At 27.2% G+C, this 9,575-nt stretch overlaps 1 long non-coding RNA gene across 1 annotated transcript; it reads right to left on the bottom strand.

Annotated features, from left to right (window-relative positions):
• Positions 1–1,448: 1,448 nt before the first annotated feature.
• On the bottom strand, positions 1,449–3,202 carry LOC114183300 (uncharacterized). Its single transcript, XR_003604336.2, has 3 exons — positions 3,089–3,202; positions 2,898–2,971; positions 1,449–1,721 (listed from the first exon to the last, which is right to left on the bottom strand). It is a non-coding gene; the product is annotated as an uncharacterized LOC114183300 (long non-coding RNA).
• Positions 3,203–9,575: the final 6,373 nt, after the last annotated feature.

Raw genomic sequence — 9,575 nt, 5'->3', positions numbered from 1 at the left:
GTTATAACAATTATCCATTGTTTTGATGATGAGGTTCTGGAAAAGAATGTGTATGTATTATATGTTATGTTTAGAAATATATAGAAAATAGTAATTCACACGAGTGAAAAAGAAGTGCACAATGATCCAATGATGGAGTGCTTCGTATACAAACTCCACTCTGTGATTATCTTATTAGTTAAGAAATGAGTTGAGAGCAACAAAAGAAAAGAAAAAGAAAGAAAAAGAATTGGCAGATGGTGGAGGTTGCTTTGGCTAATATGTAAGTTGTATTTTAAAGTTTAGGAATAGTTTTAAAGTAATGGAGTTTGTTAGTGAGTCAATTTTTAAGGCATGCCAAGGGTCAGCTCCATCATATAAAAAACATTACTTTGTTGTCAAAAACACTGCTCAAACTCCATCATATCAAATGCTTACTCAACTAATATTCCATATTCAAAATTTGTAGCTATTTTTTTCTTCATAAATTCATTAAAAAGAACACAATTTTTTATGGATTTGTAAATCAAAATTGTTTATAGATTATCAAAGGTTAAAATTTGTTAGTAAAATTTCATCATTTTTAGTTATGAATCCAAATTCTTCAAAGTTTATTTACGATAATTATTTGTCTGAAATTTTCAGTTAATAGTTATTTGTTAATAATTATCAACTCGATTAATAATTATTTATCAATAATTATCGATAAATTTTAATTATCAATAAATATAATGATTTGTTATTTTTTTCCTTCTTTCCTTTCCCTTTCAACTCTGCTGCTACTACCACCATTATTCTTGTTGTCGCCACCTTGTTATTATTGTCACGTTCAGTTTCTTCTCCTCTTTTTCTTCTCTTCCTTCCATCCATTTTTAATTAATTTATATAATAATTATTTCATCATATATAACAATAAACTTGACACATTTTTTAAGAAAGTTGGTAACTGACATATTTACATATAAATTTTTAAGAATTTCTATTAACAGATTTAAAAAATAATTGTTACTAATTAATTTTTAAAAAATTTAATTACCAGCAGATTTGTTAATAAATTAAAAAAAAAAACAAATTATAGATTTTCAAAAATTCCATTGCCGACAGGTTCTACAGAAAATAATTATCAATATTTACCTACATGTTTTATCATTAAATAATTAAAATTTATAAAATGTATTAGTCAAATTTCATCAATAAATTTTATTGTGTAGATAAATATTTTTGTCGATAATATTTTTTTCATCAATTTAATAATTTCTTGTAATAAAAAACATATTAATTAAATAAATCAAATTACAGTATACAAATAAATATAAATTTTGTCTTCTGAATTGATATAAGAATTTATTCTAACAAATTTCAGTATATTATCTAAAAAATATTGTTTTCCAATAATATTTACTATGTATAACAACGTACATTCTGTAACGTTTCAATTTAGTAGAATAATTCTAATTTATAGAACGCCTCATGTTTATAGTATAAAATAGAGCACCGACATAAAGTATATTAGAATTAACCTTTTACAGTTATCCCAAATTATACTGGAATGGAAGTCTAAAGACACAACATAATGCCATGAAAAGAATCTAAACTAAACTGGAAATTTGCTCAAAGAGCAAGAAACTACAAAATAACATTACACAAGAAGAAATGCTCAACAATGAGCAATAAAGGACCTAGGAAGCCTAACTACATCGCAGCCTCCCCGCCAACATCATGATCACCAAGAGTCTCCACATCTGCTCACACCAAGGATTTAGTGATCATCGCAAAAGGAAAAAGCCAAAGAAGAGAACAGACACAAAGAGAAAGGGTAAGCTAGAGTAAAATATTTAACATGTTATTGAGCAAGCATATTATAAAACAGGTTATAGACAAGCAAAGCAGTAAGCACCCAAACATGTGAAAGCAAACAATTAAAGGACTCTCTAACTCAATATCCGGATCATACTCTTGATATATAATTCTAAAGGAAGTATGCGCCTGTGCTGGCTTCTAAACTCTGCAGAGTCTAGACGCAAGGGGTTATCACCCAACCACACACAAGGTTAATCCTCTAATGTCTTGGGCCCAATATGTCCCAAGACTAGGACCTCCTGTCAATCTCACCACATAAATTATTCTACTCTATGTGAGCGTGAATAATTTTTAGAGTTCAGAATATCTTCCTTTATCTAAACATCTCCTATATCAAGGTATACACTAACCACCATCACTAAGAGTTTCCCTTGAAACTCTTTTACCAACAATTTCCACATGCCATCTCAATCATTCAAGTCTCATGTCAATCCACCACCAATCAAACAAGTCATGTTTTCCATTTCATACTCAACACAACAAGATTTCATTTAATCTCATACTTTATAAATGCATACTGAGATATACATATATCACAAAATAATATTTATCCCAAATAAATGAGTGTCAACATTTAAGTACCTGCAATTCCATACAATCAAGCACAACACACAACCATAATTCTTATACCAAAATTCCTAAGAAAATTTATTATCACAAAACCAAAATTGTTGCAGTAATGCGTGACACATGTCTCAAGATACAGACATCCAATCGACGATCCAACCGGTCAAACCATAAGATAGCATGTTATTAACCAAATGTCAAAATTTGAGCTCAATCCAACGGTTAATGAGTCGGAAAAGTCAATTTTACTAAAACTGCCCATATCAGAAAAATACACAGTCGCCCAATGAGTCAAGGAACTCGCCCAGCGACTGTGCGACGCATCAGAATACGAGAAAAGACGTCAAACATCACAGTTTCATGAATATTTGAACCTTTAACTCAGAAAGATACCAAAACTAACGTTTTCCAATCATTTAAGCATAAAACAGAAACGAAAACAAACCACATATTTCAAAAACAAACGCGAAAAAGAATCTAGCTTCCCTTACCTTCTTAGATGCTAGCAAACGCCACCAGGTACGAAACCAAGGGGTACCACAGCTCTAAGAATTCAAACAGTGAGCTGGAAATGTGAACAACAAAACAAAACGTACGCAAAAGGTTAAACCCTAACCAGAACAATATACCCAAACGGTAAAAACGTGAAGAAAGGACCAAGGAGCTTCAAAGTTCGACTTACTTGGAGGTATAATGCTCTTAGCTAGTTTGGAGAGGAGTGAATCTTTGTGTCCTAGCAGAACTTTTACTGGAGGAAAGAAAAGGGGAGGGAGAATCTGATTTCTGCAAATGAGACATAATGCATGGGGTTAGGGGCTGAAAAGAGGTATTGGTCCCCTTATTGGGCTGGCCTTAGGCCCACAACAGGCTAGGCCCAAACACCTATAAAGCTGAAAGGAAAAAGGGGTTTACACATTCCAACTACATCTATAATATATAAAATATTTTCTTCCAATATATATATATATATATATATATATATATATATATATATATATATATATATATATATATATATATATATTGCACGTACAGTTCTCGGTGCATATAAATTTATCTTTAGTGAAGACCAACACAAATTATACTAAAACAGTCGTGGGTGAGAGACATATGAGTCTACAAATCAATATCGATCTTAGTCATCATCATATTAATTAATTATATGAATTCATGAGAAAATTACAAAATATTTGTAATGAATTTAATTATTTTTTAATCAGTCACGACGAATCTAGGAAAATATTTGAAAATAGGAAAGTTCATCCTACTTGTGTGCTACACGTGGAAACTTAGTTGGCAGTGTTGTTGAAAAGTAGAAAAAAGCAAGACACACATTTTCATCAACTCACCACATGTATATATGTAAATTAATAAATAAAATTAACAGGTCTAATGGAAATCAAAACATAGCATCATATTTATTTTTCTTATTTTATATTAATATGTGAGAAAGTAATTGATGATAAAGCACATTTTTGAAAGTGAGCGTGTGTAAAAGTGTATGGAAGAAGAAAATGTGATGTAGAATGAGAAAAGAGTGAAAAATGGAAATACGTATCTTAGAGGAATAGGAGTTTTTAGGTGTATGAAATGGTATTAATGGAAATACGTATTGAGTAGAACGAGTTCCTTCTGATTTGTTGTTTGAACTTTGATGAATAATCGGTGTCACGGAGCCTCTAACCAACACGAGAATTCAGTGGTTGGAGCCTTTTAGCCACCATACGTGTCACGTCTTTCCTTCACTCTTCAATCTTCAATTCTTCAACCTTCTTATTCATATCCACACAATCCATGCACGACCAGCGTCTCAAACTTGGATTCAAATTTCCAAAGAAAAAACACTCTATCCACTTCAAATTTCCTTTTCTCCCTCGTTAATGTTTCTTTTCTCAATAACAAAAAATCATCATTATTTAGTGGAGTATTAATCTAATATCATTTCAAAATAAAGATTAATAGCATTTTTTCTCTTCTATTTATAATATGAATTTAATGTTTTCTTCCTATATATTTTTTACTCGATGTGGTTTCTATAGTAAAAAAAAACGATCTCTTTTGTTTACAGATGACAAATAAAATTATTCTTATATTATATGTATTATTCAAACTTGTTTATGTTTTGATAAAAAAATTTCACATTATCGGTATAAGGAATTCTCGACTTTTTTAATTGGTATGAAAATGGGTATATGGATGTATTTGCCCCGTTCTCATCCATATACTCGTCATAATACCCGTTTTCACTATATCTCTATCTCCATTATCGTTTAAATTATTAAAATATTCACAATTGATTAAGTAATCATATATATATATATATATATATACACTTTTTTTTTCTTTTAATTGTTTGGTTTGTCATGAAATTCAATCACATCTCCAACATATCTTTTATTTTCACATTTAAATATTTCTATTCTTTTTAAATATTTGGTTAAATTATTCCTTTGGTCCCCATTTTCGTAGCAAAATATCAATTTGGTCCCTCAATTTTTTTATCTAAATTTGGTTCCTATTTTGGAAAATTTGATGTAATCAAGTTCTTTCCGTTAGTGATGTAGTAACATTGCTAAATGGGGTACCACGTGTCATTTTCTAGATTTTTTGAAATTTTATTTATTTATTTTTAAAATTTAAAAAAAAATAAAAATTTGCCACGTGTCAAGCTGACATCTTGCCATGTGGCTGTGACAGTGCCACGTGTCACAATTATGTCTGATGTCATTTTTTCATTCTCAATTTGGTCCCTGTATTTCAATTTTTGTCTCAATTTAGTCCTAATTTTTGTAAAAATTGTGCAATTTCGTCCCCCTCCAAATTGAAACAAAAATTAAACTTTTATATAAATGTTATACAAATATTTATATTAAATTTGATTTTTTTTATTCAAATTGATATTTTTATTATATATTTTCAACAAAACTAAGTTTATTTAAATTTGTTTCACATTCAATTTTACTTAAAATTGTTTTCAAATTTTAATTTTTTTTTATTGTTACATAAACTAGTTATTTTTTCTTAAATTTATATAATTATTCTTTTTACACCATCTAACACATTTGTATAGAAACTATTGAATTTTACACATTTTAAAAATATACAATTATTTAAAATATACAATTATTTAAAATATAAATTTAAATAAAAAAATATTAAAGTATGATGTGATAAAATATCAATATAATTTATGATTTTTTTTTTGTTATTAGCATTATTTTCTATTAAAAACTTTAAAACAATTTTAAATAAATTTTAATGTAAAATATAAATTAAAATAAACTTAATCTTGTTAAAAATATTTACTTCAAGTATCAATTTTGATAGAAATATTTGTGCACATTTATATAGAAATTAAATTTGGTTTAAATTTGGAGAGGGACAAAATTGCACAATTTTTACAAAAATTGAGACTAAATTGAGACAAAAATTAAAATATTGATACCAAATTGAGAATAGGGAAATGACACTTGGCATAATAGTGACACGTGGTACTATCACTACCACGTGGTACGATGTCAGCTTGACACATGGCAAATTTTTTATTTTTTAAAGAATTTTAAATAAATAAAAAAAAATTCAAAAAAATTCAAAAAAATCAGTAACTGACACGTGACACCCCATTTAAGGTCGTTACTACACCACTAACGGAAAGGACTTGATTGTATCAAATTTCCCAAAATAGGATCAAATTGAGATAAAAAAAAAATTGAGGGACCAAATTGATATTTTGTTACGAAAATGGGGGCCAAAGGTATAATTTAACCTAAATATTTTTATTTATTGTATATTTTCCTTTCACCTGAGAATGTTTGACACTCTCAATTAAAATGTTTAATAGCATAAATATTTCATTTACTAGGTAACAGAAAAAAAAAATTATCTTCTCTACTCTATTATTAATAATTTTTCTTTCATTTGAATAACTTTTTTGTTTTGCTAAAACAATTTACATTATTTCTCAATCATTGACTATGTTGATATTTGAAAAGTTTTCTTAGATCTCTAAGGTATTTTTGATCTTATCATACCCTTAGTTATACATTTATTTTCCTTTGTGCGATTTCATTCAATAATCTCTCAAATTGTTTCTAAGACACACATTTGATAATTCTTAATATTTGTTGTTTATTTTTATCATGTAGAATATTATTTTGATATATTTTATATAATTATTTTTTATTTTTTAACTCATTATCAATTCACTACACGAAAATGTCTCATTAATAACAAATTTTAGTGACCAAAAGTTATTAGTCACTTTACTAACCAATTTAAATACTAATTTACAAAATAAAAAATTATAGATTATTAAACTAGTTACTATTATGAATAAAAAGTTATAAGTAGTCTCTAATTGGTTTCTAAAATTTAACTACCAAAGTTTTAGCTACTGAAGAAATTTGGTCATTAAACATTGGTTATTAATTAATTAGTGGTCAATTTAGCAACCAATTATAATTTTTTATTCATAATAGTAACTATTTTAGTGACCAATAATTTTTTATTTTGTAAATTGGTATTTAAATTCGTCACTATAGTGACTAACAATTTTTTGTCTCTAAAATTTGTTGTTAATGAGACATTTTCTTGTAGTGATCATACTGTAATTTTGTCACTATAATTGTATAAATAAGTTTTATTTACTATAATATAAAAATTTAATGTAATTGCCATGGATTTTTTTTATCACCATTAAACATATATTGAAGTTCAAAAGATATATAATTTATGTTAAAATTTTGTTATTATTTTTTTAATATTTGTTTTTTGAATGATTTCGATCAAGTGATGTATTATGACTTTTATTAGTGTATAAAAAGAGATTCATTAGAATTTAAAAAATTGAAGTAAACAAACATTTAAATTATATTTTAATTTGAATATTTGTTTTCTTTTTATATTTTAAAAAATATTTTTAAATTTTAAGTTCCATTAATGTTTACAAATTTAATAAATATTTTGGTTTTCATGAAATTTTATTTGGTATTCTAATTTGAAATATATACAATTATAATTTTTTTTCTAAATATTTTATATCGAAGAAATAACCACCCTCCTAATATTGAATATTTGATAATATTATGTTTCCTTTATCATAATTTTTTATTATTTTATAAAAATTAATTAATTAATATTAAAACAGTAAGAAAACATGTACGGTTATAGGTACCAGAATACACCTGTTACCCGTTGGATAGGGGATAAGACAAAAATTTGATACCCTTTAGATTTAGGTATGGGGATGAAAATGAATTTTTTTCTATGGAGATGGATGGATATGAAATAGCAAAACTCATTCCTATCTCGTCCATTATTATCTCTATTTTTGTTAATGTTAGATATCATTTAAAAGATGTGATGAATTGATATATGCTAATACAATCACTTTTTTTTAGTTTATTGTTCAATTTTATGGATAAAATGGTAAGAATGACGTTGATGTACCAAAATGAATCACATTGATTTTTTTTTTTTAAATTACAAGGATCTTATTCAAGTAAAAAATAAATTATATCTATATTTTGTAAAAATCTAAGTGTTAATTTAAGTTTCAAATACAATAGAAATGAAAAAGTTGAATTTTATATTAACATATAAGAAATTAAAACCACAAACTTTTAAGTTGAAAGAAATGTCAAGTCCCCATACGTGTCTAACTTAGGTTCCATTATTGATAAATCTTCCATTCTCATCGTAATTTACAAATAAATTTTCAAAAACCTTATCCTCTTGGCAATGGAATTTTATAAAATTCGATTGTTTTATCCACTTGCAATCTTAGGAAGAAAAACTAAGAGTTTTGAAGCCATAGGTTATGATGAACATCCTTGTCACGTTTTGTAGCTTTAGGCCGCCACTACATGCATCCACCACCTTCTTTTGGTAGGTCCTTTTACTTTAATTAAGGATGTTGTTGTTTTCTTTGGAGCAAAGTAGCATATATACCCTTCAAACCAAGTCTCAAAACTTTATAACGTGCTTATAATATAATCCAACCAAATAACTAATTAATTGATTGCACTTGTTTCTTCTCATCAAAACCCAATAGCTTTTAGAAGTTGACAAGGGTAATGTGGAATCTCCCTTGCACAAGAAAATGAAGTTTAATTGGGCTATGTGGGCCATGTGAAGAAAAAGGTTTAGGCCCAGGTACATGAAATTCCAATCCAAGTTGCTTCTTGAATGAGTAATTTAGAGATGCTTGCCTTTTCCCCACATGTTGTTTTGCTTCTCTTTCTTCTCTCCTTTCTTTTTCATGGGTCAATAATGGCAGCCATAAAAATGTGCATTGATGAACCTAACTTTGTACTTAAGAAAAGTTATGTGCTTTATGGCATTTAGAATTAATGGAGATTAGGTGGTCAAGTAATTCGCACTTAAAGTTACATTTTTTATCAAAAGAGGCATATTTTTGTTGATTATGAATAAAAGCCCTTTTTTCTCCCAAAGATATTCTATTCACTTGAAGCATAACAACTTTTATTATTTTACAAAAAAATAAAACAATTAAAAAAGAGAGAACATGTTGAGTTATTGACGATAGCATGAGGTATTACACAAAAAGGGGAAGAGTTATGTAATGGCTAATCAGTTCATATAAAATTCAAAGTTGGTCATTTGATATTGTGGGTATCAATATCCGAAAATTAAAAATTGGTAAATTAATTTGTTCTTCTGAAAAAATAATTAATTCAAAAGAAATACTTTGAGCAGTAAATTAAATTACTGAATAAAATACTATTAAAAAGAAAGGTGAAGTTTTAATCAGATATAATATTTAAAAAAAATTTACGTGATATGAAGAATGTGGACAATTATAAGTTGGGGAAGGTATCAAATCAACGTTTCTAACAAGTTTTCGCATAAATTAATTGTCCATTTTAGTTAGTGCAGGGTGAAGAAGAATTGAGACGTGCAACGACAAAGTTTGTGTTGGTTACACCCATAATTAGTAGGAAATCTTGTCTCTCTACATCAATTATAGCTAAAATTGCTATATTTTTTGAAATAATATTTAATTTTATTTCAGTTCAATCATAAATGCATCTATATATCCTTCAAATATATATAGAAATTAAAACCCGCTTCAACTCACAAAAATCAACTTGTTGTCAAAATTTTATATATATATTCATAACTTTTGAAAAGTGATGCATTTTTCAAAA

This window comes from Vigna unguiculata, chromosome 5 (genome assembly GCF_037176805.1).
Source record: "Vigna unguiculata cultivar grain cowpea cultivar isolate G323 ecotype 2 chromosome 5, ASM3717680v1, whole genome shotgun sequence".
NCBI lineage: Eukaryota > Viridiplantae > Streptophyta > Magnoliopsida > Fabales > Fabaceae > Vigna > Vigna unguiculata.
Note: the sequence above shows the minus strand (reverse complement) of the source record. Positions and strands in the feature narration are given on the sequence as shown.